Source organism: Pithys albifrons, chromosome 3, assembly GCF_047495875.1.
Source record: "Pithys albifrons albifrons isolate INPA30051 chromosome 3, PitAlb_v1, whole genome shotgun sequence".
NCBI classification, from domain to species: Eukaryota; Metazoa; Chordata; class Aves; order Passeriformes; family Thamnophilidae; genus Pithys; species Pithys albifrons.
Genome location: NC_092460.1, coordinates 91,184,358 through 91,191,531, shown reverse-complemented (window position 1 = coordinate 91,191,531; position 7,174 = coordinate 91,184,358).

The following is a 7,174-nucleotide window of genomic DNA, read 5'->3' as shown; positions in this document are numbered from 1 at the left end:
CTCAAGCAAGAACAAGTGGTGACAAACCAGTCTGCAACACTTGGAAAAGGATTTGAATGCACTCTCTGATAATGTCTATTAAAATTAGCATAGACACAACTTTCCCCAGATCCTTTCTATAGACAAGGTATGTCGTAAGGGTTCTTTTTTTCTCTAATGGACATAAAAAGTGTGTCAGGCTGGAACAGTTCTGCAATTTCAGATTCAGCTACAAGCTAGTTTTATTATCAGTTTTTATGAATACTTGAAGAGTTTCAGTTTTACTTCAACAGGATTGCTGACAGATCATATCGTAAAGTGCTAGTACATAACATTTACAACCTTACACCCGGATTTGAGAAGCACACTATCTAAAGGGAAGCTATGAAATATATTTTCTATGGAGAAGTTAATACCACTCTACGGTCAGCTATTTTTCATTGCAGAGAAAACATGATAAAACAGACTAATTCAAAATAGGGTTCAGATAAACATGCTTTGTAAAAGGACAAACATTTTCCAAGAAAAAGGTTATAGATCTAGTTTCTAAAGTAGTGGTTTACTCTGTCTCTTTAGAAATTTTAGACTGTTTTTTTAACTATGCCTTTAAAGAAGGGCTCAGTACTTTTCCAGGCCACAAGGATAATTAAGTACTAAATAAATGGTCTGTATTGTATCACTGCAGCCCAGAGAACAAGATCTCAGAAAGGGGCGAGGGCTAATAGTGTAGTTTTAGAGATATCCTAAAGAGTAAGGCTGAATATGATTATCTCATATTCAATTGTTTTTCCCAAGGTTCATGTGCAACTTTGAGTATGAAAATTATTATAATGAATGAGGCATGTCAGGAAATGGTCTTTGAGAGATTCTACTGAAGCCAGTTTTGGCCCCCATTTTCAGTAACAGGGTAATACTCCATGCCATTTCCATCAGTGGAAAAGATGTTCCACTTTGTTCTTCTAGAAAATACCTTAAACACAAGACAGTACATTACAACAAGCAAAGGGTGTGTTTTACAGGTAGAGGAACCATTCTCACCTGTACTTTACATAGTATTGTTTATACACTCATACATAATAAATAAAAAGACTTATTTCAGAATAAAAGGATTCTAAAAAATATAGTAGAATCATCTTTTTGCTAGTGTTACATGGTGTTGTTGTTTATGACAGCATATTGATCTAATTGCATCAGACTAAACAGACCATCTTAAATGCCTGTATATTCCAAATGCCAAGCTAAAAAGTTCTGCTACTAAACCATTATACATCAGCCAACATCCATTAGGTCTGCCATGTTAAAAGTTGGTTGCTCACTTGATTTACCAACCTCCACAGTGCTCTGTCATCATCACAGGTAAGTCAGAATTACATTGGCTGGACATCCTCTAACCTTAGCGGAAGCAGGATCCAGTTCTGTGGGACAAGTCGAACACAAAACTCTCATCCATGCTGGCAGGCAAGGAACAAGCAGCACTATCATATACATTTCACTGTTGTATTCTAGCCCCCGCTATCCCAGAACTGCCTGAAATCCACTGTGGTTTCAGAGCCAATAGGAGTACCACAGACATGGTATTTGTTCTCAGACAACTGCAAGAGAAGTGTAGGGAACAGAAAAAAGGTCTCTATGTAACTTTAGTTGACCTCACCAAAGCTTTTGACACTGTGAGCAGAAAAGGCCTGTGACAGATCTTGGAACATTAAGGATGTCCCCCCAGGTTCCTCAAAACGATCATCCTGCTACATGAGGATCAGCGTGGACAAGTCAGATATGGTGATGCACTCTCTGAGCCCTTTCCAACAACCAGTGGTGTGAAACAAGGTTGCATTCTTGCACCAACTCTATTCAAAATCTTCTTCAGCTCCAAAGAGCCACGGCAGACCTCGATGAAGAAAACGGCATCTACATCCGATATCGTACCTATGGAAGCCTCTTCAACCTAAGGCGACTGAAGGCCCACACCAAGACCCTGAATCACCTTGTCCGTGAGCTGCTTTTTGCTGACGATGTCACTCTCGTTGCTCACACAGAAACAGCTCTGCAGCACTTAACATTCTGCTTTGCAGAGGCTGCTGAGCTTTTTAGGCTGGAAGTCAGCTTGAAGAAGACTGAAGTTCTCTACCAACCTGCACCTCAGGAAGTCTTCCATCATCCCCACATCACCATAGGTGAATCAGAGCTTAAGTCAGTCCAGCAGTTCACCTATCTGGGAAGCATCTTTTCCTCAGACGATAACATTGACAAAGAGATAGACAATAAGTTAGCAAAGACATACAAAGCCTTCAGAAACTCCATAAAAGAGTCTGGTGCAATAAACACTGGAAGAAAAGTACAAAGATCAGCGTCTACAGAGCCACTGTAGTGTCTACTCTTTTATATGGGTCTGAATCATGGGTCATCTATCACCACCACCTGTGGCTTCTCGAACACTTCCATCAGCGCTGCCTCTGTTCAATCCTAAACATCCACTGGACTGATTACGTGACCAATGTGTCTGTTCTTGAACAGGCAGGGGTCAGCAGTATTGAGGCCATGCTGATGAGAACGCAGCTGTGCTGGGCAGGGCATGTCTCCAGGATGGAGGATCACCGCCTTCCAAAGATTGTGCTCTATGGTGAACTCACCACCAGCTGCCACAAGAGAGGAGCCCCGAAGAGGAGATACAAGGACTGCTTGAACAATATCTCAGCCTTGGCCATATTGACTGCCATCAAGGGTCCACTCTGGCCTCCAGTCAGGATTCATGGAGACACATCATTCACAATGCTTCGAGAACACACACAGAATCAGTCTTGAGGAGAAAAGACAATGCAGAAAGAATGGTTCCTTGCCAATATCGCCAAAGGAGACGTTCCACTGTGCCTTTTGTGGCCAGACTTGCTCATCCCGCATTGGCCTTTTTAGCCACCAGCACACTTGCAGCAAGCATGGGTAGTGCCCTTCCCAAATCTTCATTCATGAAGCCTAGCCATGATGATGATGATTCTAGTACTAGTGTCTTTTGCTAGTGCCTTGAGAAAAATTCCCTACCTCTGATGCTGGTTTGTGAGGTTTTTTTCCCGAAGAGAATTCATATCCTTCTCGAGACCAGGCTAACCTCTCAAGCTTCTTTGCTGCAGTACAATTCTACCCAACCAATAAATCAGGATGCTCTGCTGCACAGGCTGCAGAGTCCTTCAGCTGTGATTCACTTTGTGGGATGACTTCTGTGTGTCCCGAATACCTGTGGGGAATCGAATATTATCCATGTCTTATTCATATTAAATGCTCTTCCAGATAATTCACCTCAAATGGTCATCTCTGGAAACAAAGCCAAAAACATCTTGCATTCATGGTCAGAGTAGGTATTAGTCTAGGAAATGAGGCAACTACCAATTCAGGATGGGTTTTTTAATTTTAAATGGGAAATATTTAGAAAGTCTGGTTTTGGCAGTCCTCTAAATCCTTTTGGACCATCACTGCTTCATCCCTGATTCAGCATGGTTTCCCACTTGGTGCTCCAGTGTCTTGGGTCAGACTGACAAGCTGTGTCTATAACCATTAGAACAGCAGCCAGCCAGGAGTTCTTTCCATCAGCAGGGGAAGCGTGACAGAACATATCGCTTTTAAAAGTACCAATCCCACTAAGGACACTATTACAGTTTCTATTTAGGCATAAAGCACTTAAAAACACAACACAGCAAGTGCTTAGAAACAGATGTCAAAACTTCCTTTGATCACAGATATGACGAGGAGTTCAGAAGCTGCATGGAAAACAGCCAGAGGCTGTGCACATGTCTGTATGATCATCATATGGAGACTGTTACAGAAGAGAGACCTACCCATATAGATTATATATTGCTTTAAAATGCTTATTCTTTATCTTCCATGGTGTGCAGATCTGATAGACTATTCCCATCTGCATCGTCTCCAGAACATTAAAATAGCATTCACAACAGAAATATTAAAATCTTATTTTTCAGCTATAACAAATCCTACAGCCACTGGCATACCCAGGTGCTTCCTCTTCCCCAAGATCCCCTCACTGCAGTTCCTGTTACCTCCCTCTGCTAATAAAAATCCCTCTAAAACAATGCATTACTTGGCAAGTGTATTTATTGTAGCTCTAGATAAATGAGAGGGGGAGGAAAACCCCCTGTAAGTAAGTAGAAAGGTGCATATGTCACAGCTTCATGGAACTATCCAGCTTTTACTTGAGTGTGTTTCATGAGCTAATGGCCCAAGTTAGGCTACAGAGAGATTTCTAGCAGTCTACATGAAAAATGTTGAAAAGAACTCAAGGCTTCAAGTACAGTCCTAAAAGAGAAAAACGTGTATGACATTTCCAAACTGTAGAGGAAACAATTATGTGGTCCATAAGAATTGTCATATCAGCAACTCTGTAAATACTTGTGGGTTTTTTTATCAGCATCCTTAGCACAGCTACAGTGCTATAGAACATGGAAAAGAGTGAAACAACAGAAAAGAATAAAAAAAACACAGAAAGAAAAAAGACCTCTGAATTAGACTTAGGAAATATTTAAAACTATAACAGAACAACAAGAAAGCTGTAGGATAGTTATTTAAGGCATTTTTCACATATTGCATAAGACTGTAGTTGAGAGGGAGTTATGATGGAACACTTTGCAACAAAGACAGTATGATTTTTTTAAAAGCATTACAAACTACCATGGCCACAAAACTGCCCACTTGCCTCTCAAAATGAAGAGCCTCCAATGAACAGCAATCAGCTCAAATCTAAAGCAAAGACCCATTGAGCAAAATTTTTCAAACAGTCTACAGAAGTACTGAGTTCTGCCACTTGGCTCTTACTCCCCCAATACCTAACAATCTTTGGCATCAGAAGGAAATTCATCCTTGTGACTCAAAATACATCATGATTATTCTGTTTCACGATTATCATGCTCTGTGGCATCCCCTCCATGTTGTTTGACAGCAATAACAAAAAATAAAACCAGATTTTAAAGATTATTAGACATGGGAAGATAAGTGATTGTACCTTCTCACCATACTTCTCATGTCATCTCTCCATCATCACAGAGGCAGAATTCAGCATCACTGGCACCTAACTAAGAATAGCATGAAGAGATGTGCTGGTACAATGGCTAACAAAGTACCGTATTTTGGTATAATGAAATGCTATAAACACCAGTTTGCTGTGTTTAGAGTACAGGATCCTGCATAGACACATTAACTCCACTATTTTGCCTTCCAGAATAAAGCTCTTAAAGATCTGCCTTAGAAGTCGAGCTTATACCTCCTGGGCCACCGAAAACTGACTTCCTAAGAATCTCTTTCTGAATACTGCAAAGGTTAATGGCTTTAAAGCAGAATATTGGTTGGAAATGAGGCAAAGAAATGCTTTCCCAGCAGTCTCTAGTTAAAATCAATTCAGGCAAGGGACAAATACCTTGCAAGGAAGCTGCATACCTTCAGTCATGAATTTAAAAGTGTTCCACTATGCACTTAAACTCCTGCAGTACTGTTTCATCATTCAGCCTTTCCTCAGTGTGCTACCTGAATTCTTCCAGAATAAACACAGTATTCTGATTTTTGTCTGTCTCCCCACAGTCTAATAACATCATGAGATAATGGAAATCATCAATTAATCATTCCAGTCTGACTAGAAACAACACAGAGGCAGAAAGGGGTTTTGATATTTGAGCCTATAATAATGTGTATTTCTATCTGCTATTTTTAAATTAAAAAACAAAATAGTGTAATAAATTGTTTAGTAACCTACAAACCTCTAAAGAAATATTAAGTTTTGGGAATGAAAAAATTTTGAAGCTTGTTCAGATGATTAAAACCAGTATTTTTCAGTAAAACACACATTTTGTATTCCATCCCCATCCATCCTACCAAAAAGAAAATTAAAAAAAAAAAGCTTTCCACTTTTAAGCCCTTTTCACTTAAAAATAGTTCTGCAATTCATGATAAGCAGTGAGACATGGAAACTTATGCAAGAAAAATCTGCAAATATGAATGGACTAAAAACATATGCATTGTACAAAAAGTCTCCTCAGGCCAGCTCATAAAAGAAACAGCTAAAGGACAATCAGTCCTAAGTGAGCTCTGTAAGTTTTTTCTGTTTGCTAGTAGTTCAAACAATAATCAATAAATTAATTTAAAATTGAAATAGACATGGCAAACTATTATAAATAAGATAGTATCTGGGGAAAAAAAGATCTGAAAGGATGATTTTGTTACCATCCTAAGGTGAAGAGGAGGGACAGCTGTATTCTCACACAACAGTCCCACTGGCTCAAGTCGTTCAGGATACAAACGAGTTCAGCATCTGCTTCAGTGCACAGCAAGGAGCCAAGTAAGGGTCCTGCTCTGAAACCTTCTACTGAACTTTTTTTATTTAGTACAAGATACAGACATTTGCTGCAAAAGAATGCTTGATTAGGATTGGTAAATGCGATACATATTTTAGCCCCTGCAGAAAAGACATGCCAATATTACATAAAAGTGACAAGAGAAAAATAGCAATTTTTAAGTATTTACTAGTGCATTTGTCAGAGAAATTTTCTAAGATTTCAGTATTTCAAAAATCAGACTGTGTTTGAACCTTAGTGTGCCAATTGCCAGCTGAACATCTTGCAACTGAACTATAGAAAATACTGTTACTATCATCAGCCCCTCACTTCTGTGTATGGTAGGGCAATTAAAAGTGCTTCCTGGCATAGATCTTCATAAATGAGTTTCTGAAATGCTGGCATAACATGGTGATGTATGGAAGTGTTATTGGAAGAATGCAACCTTTGCTTATGTAATATACAATTTTAAGTTTTTAATCACGCCTTCATGACTTATTAGATATGTTTCGTTGCTTTAAATGCATTTGTCAAAGGCTAAGAAAACATATTACCACATGCCAACTGATAGCTGATCATTTGACAAACTCTTTCAACTCACTTAAGATGCTGATCATTAAAGTGAAGCAAATTACGCATTTCTAGCAGAACTGCTCATTGCTTTCTAAAGTACTTTGAAAGTGATGGAACAGCCAACTCCTTTCAAAGCTTTCTCTGAAAGTCAGTTTGTGTAAACAACCCTTCTACAGCAGCTACCACAGTTTGGCCTCAAAGGACCTGAACACCTGTACTCCAGCAGTTCAGGGTCCTGTATCATTGATACCATCCCAGCATTTCTTTCCTCTCCGCCAAGGATGTCAACTGTCAACATA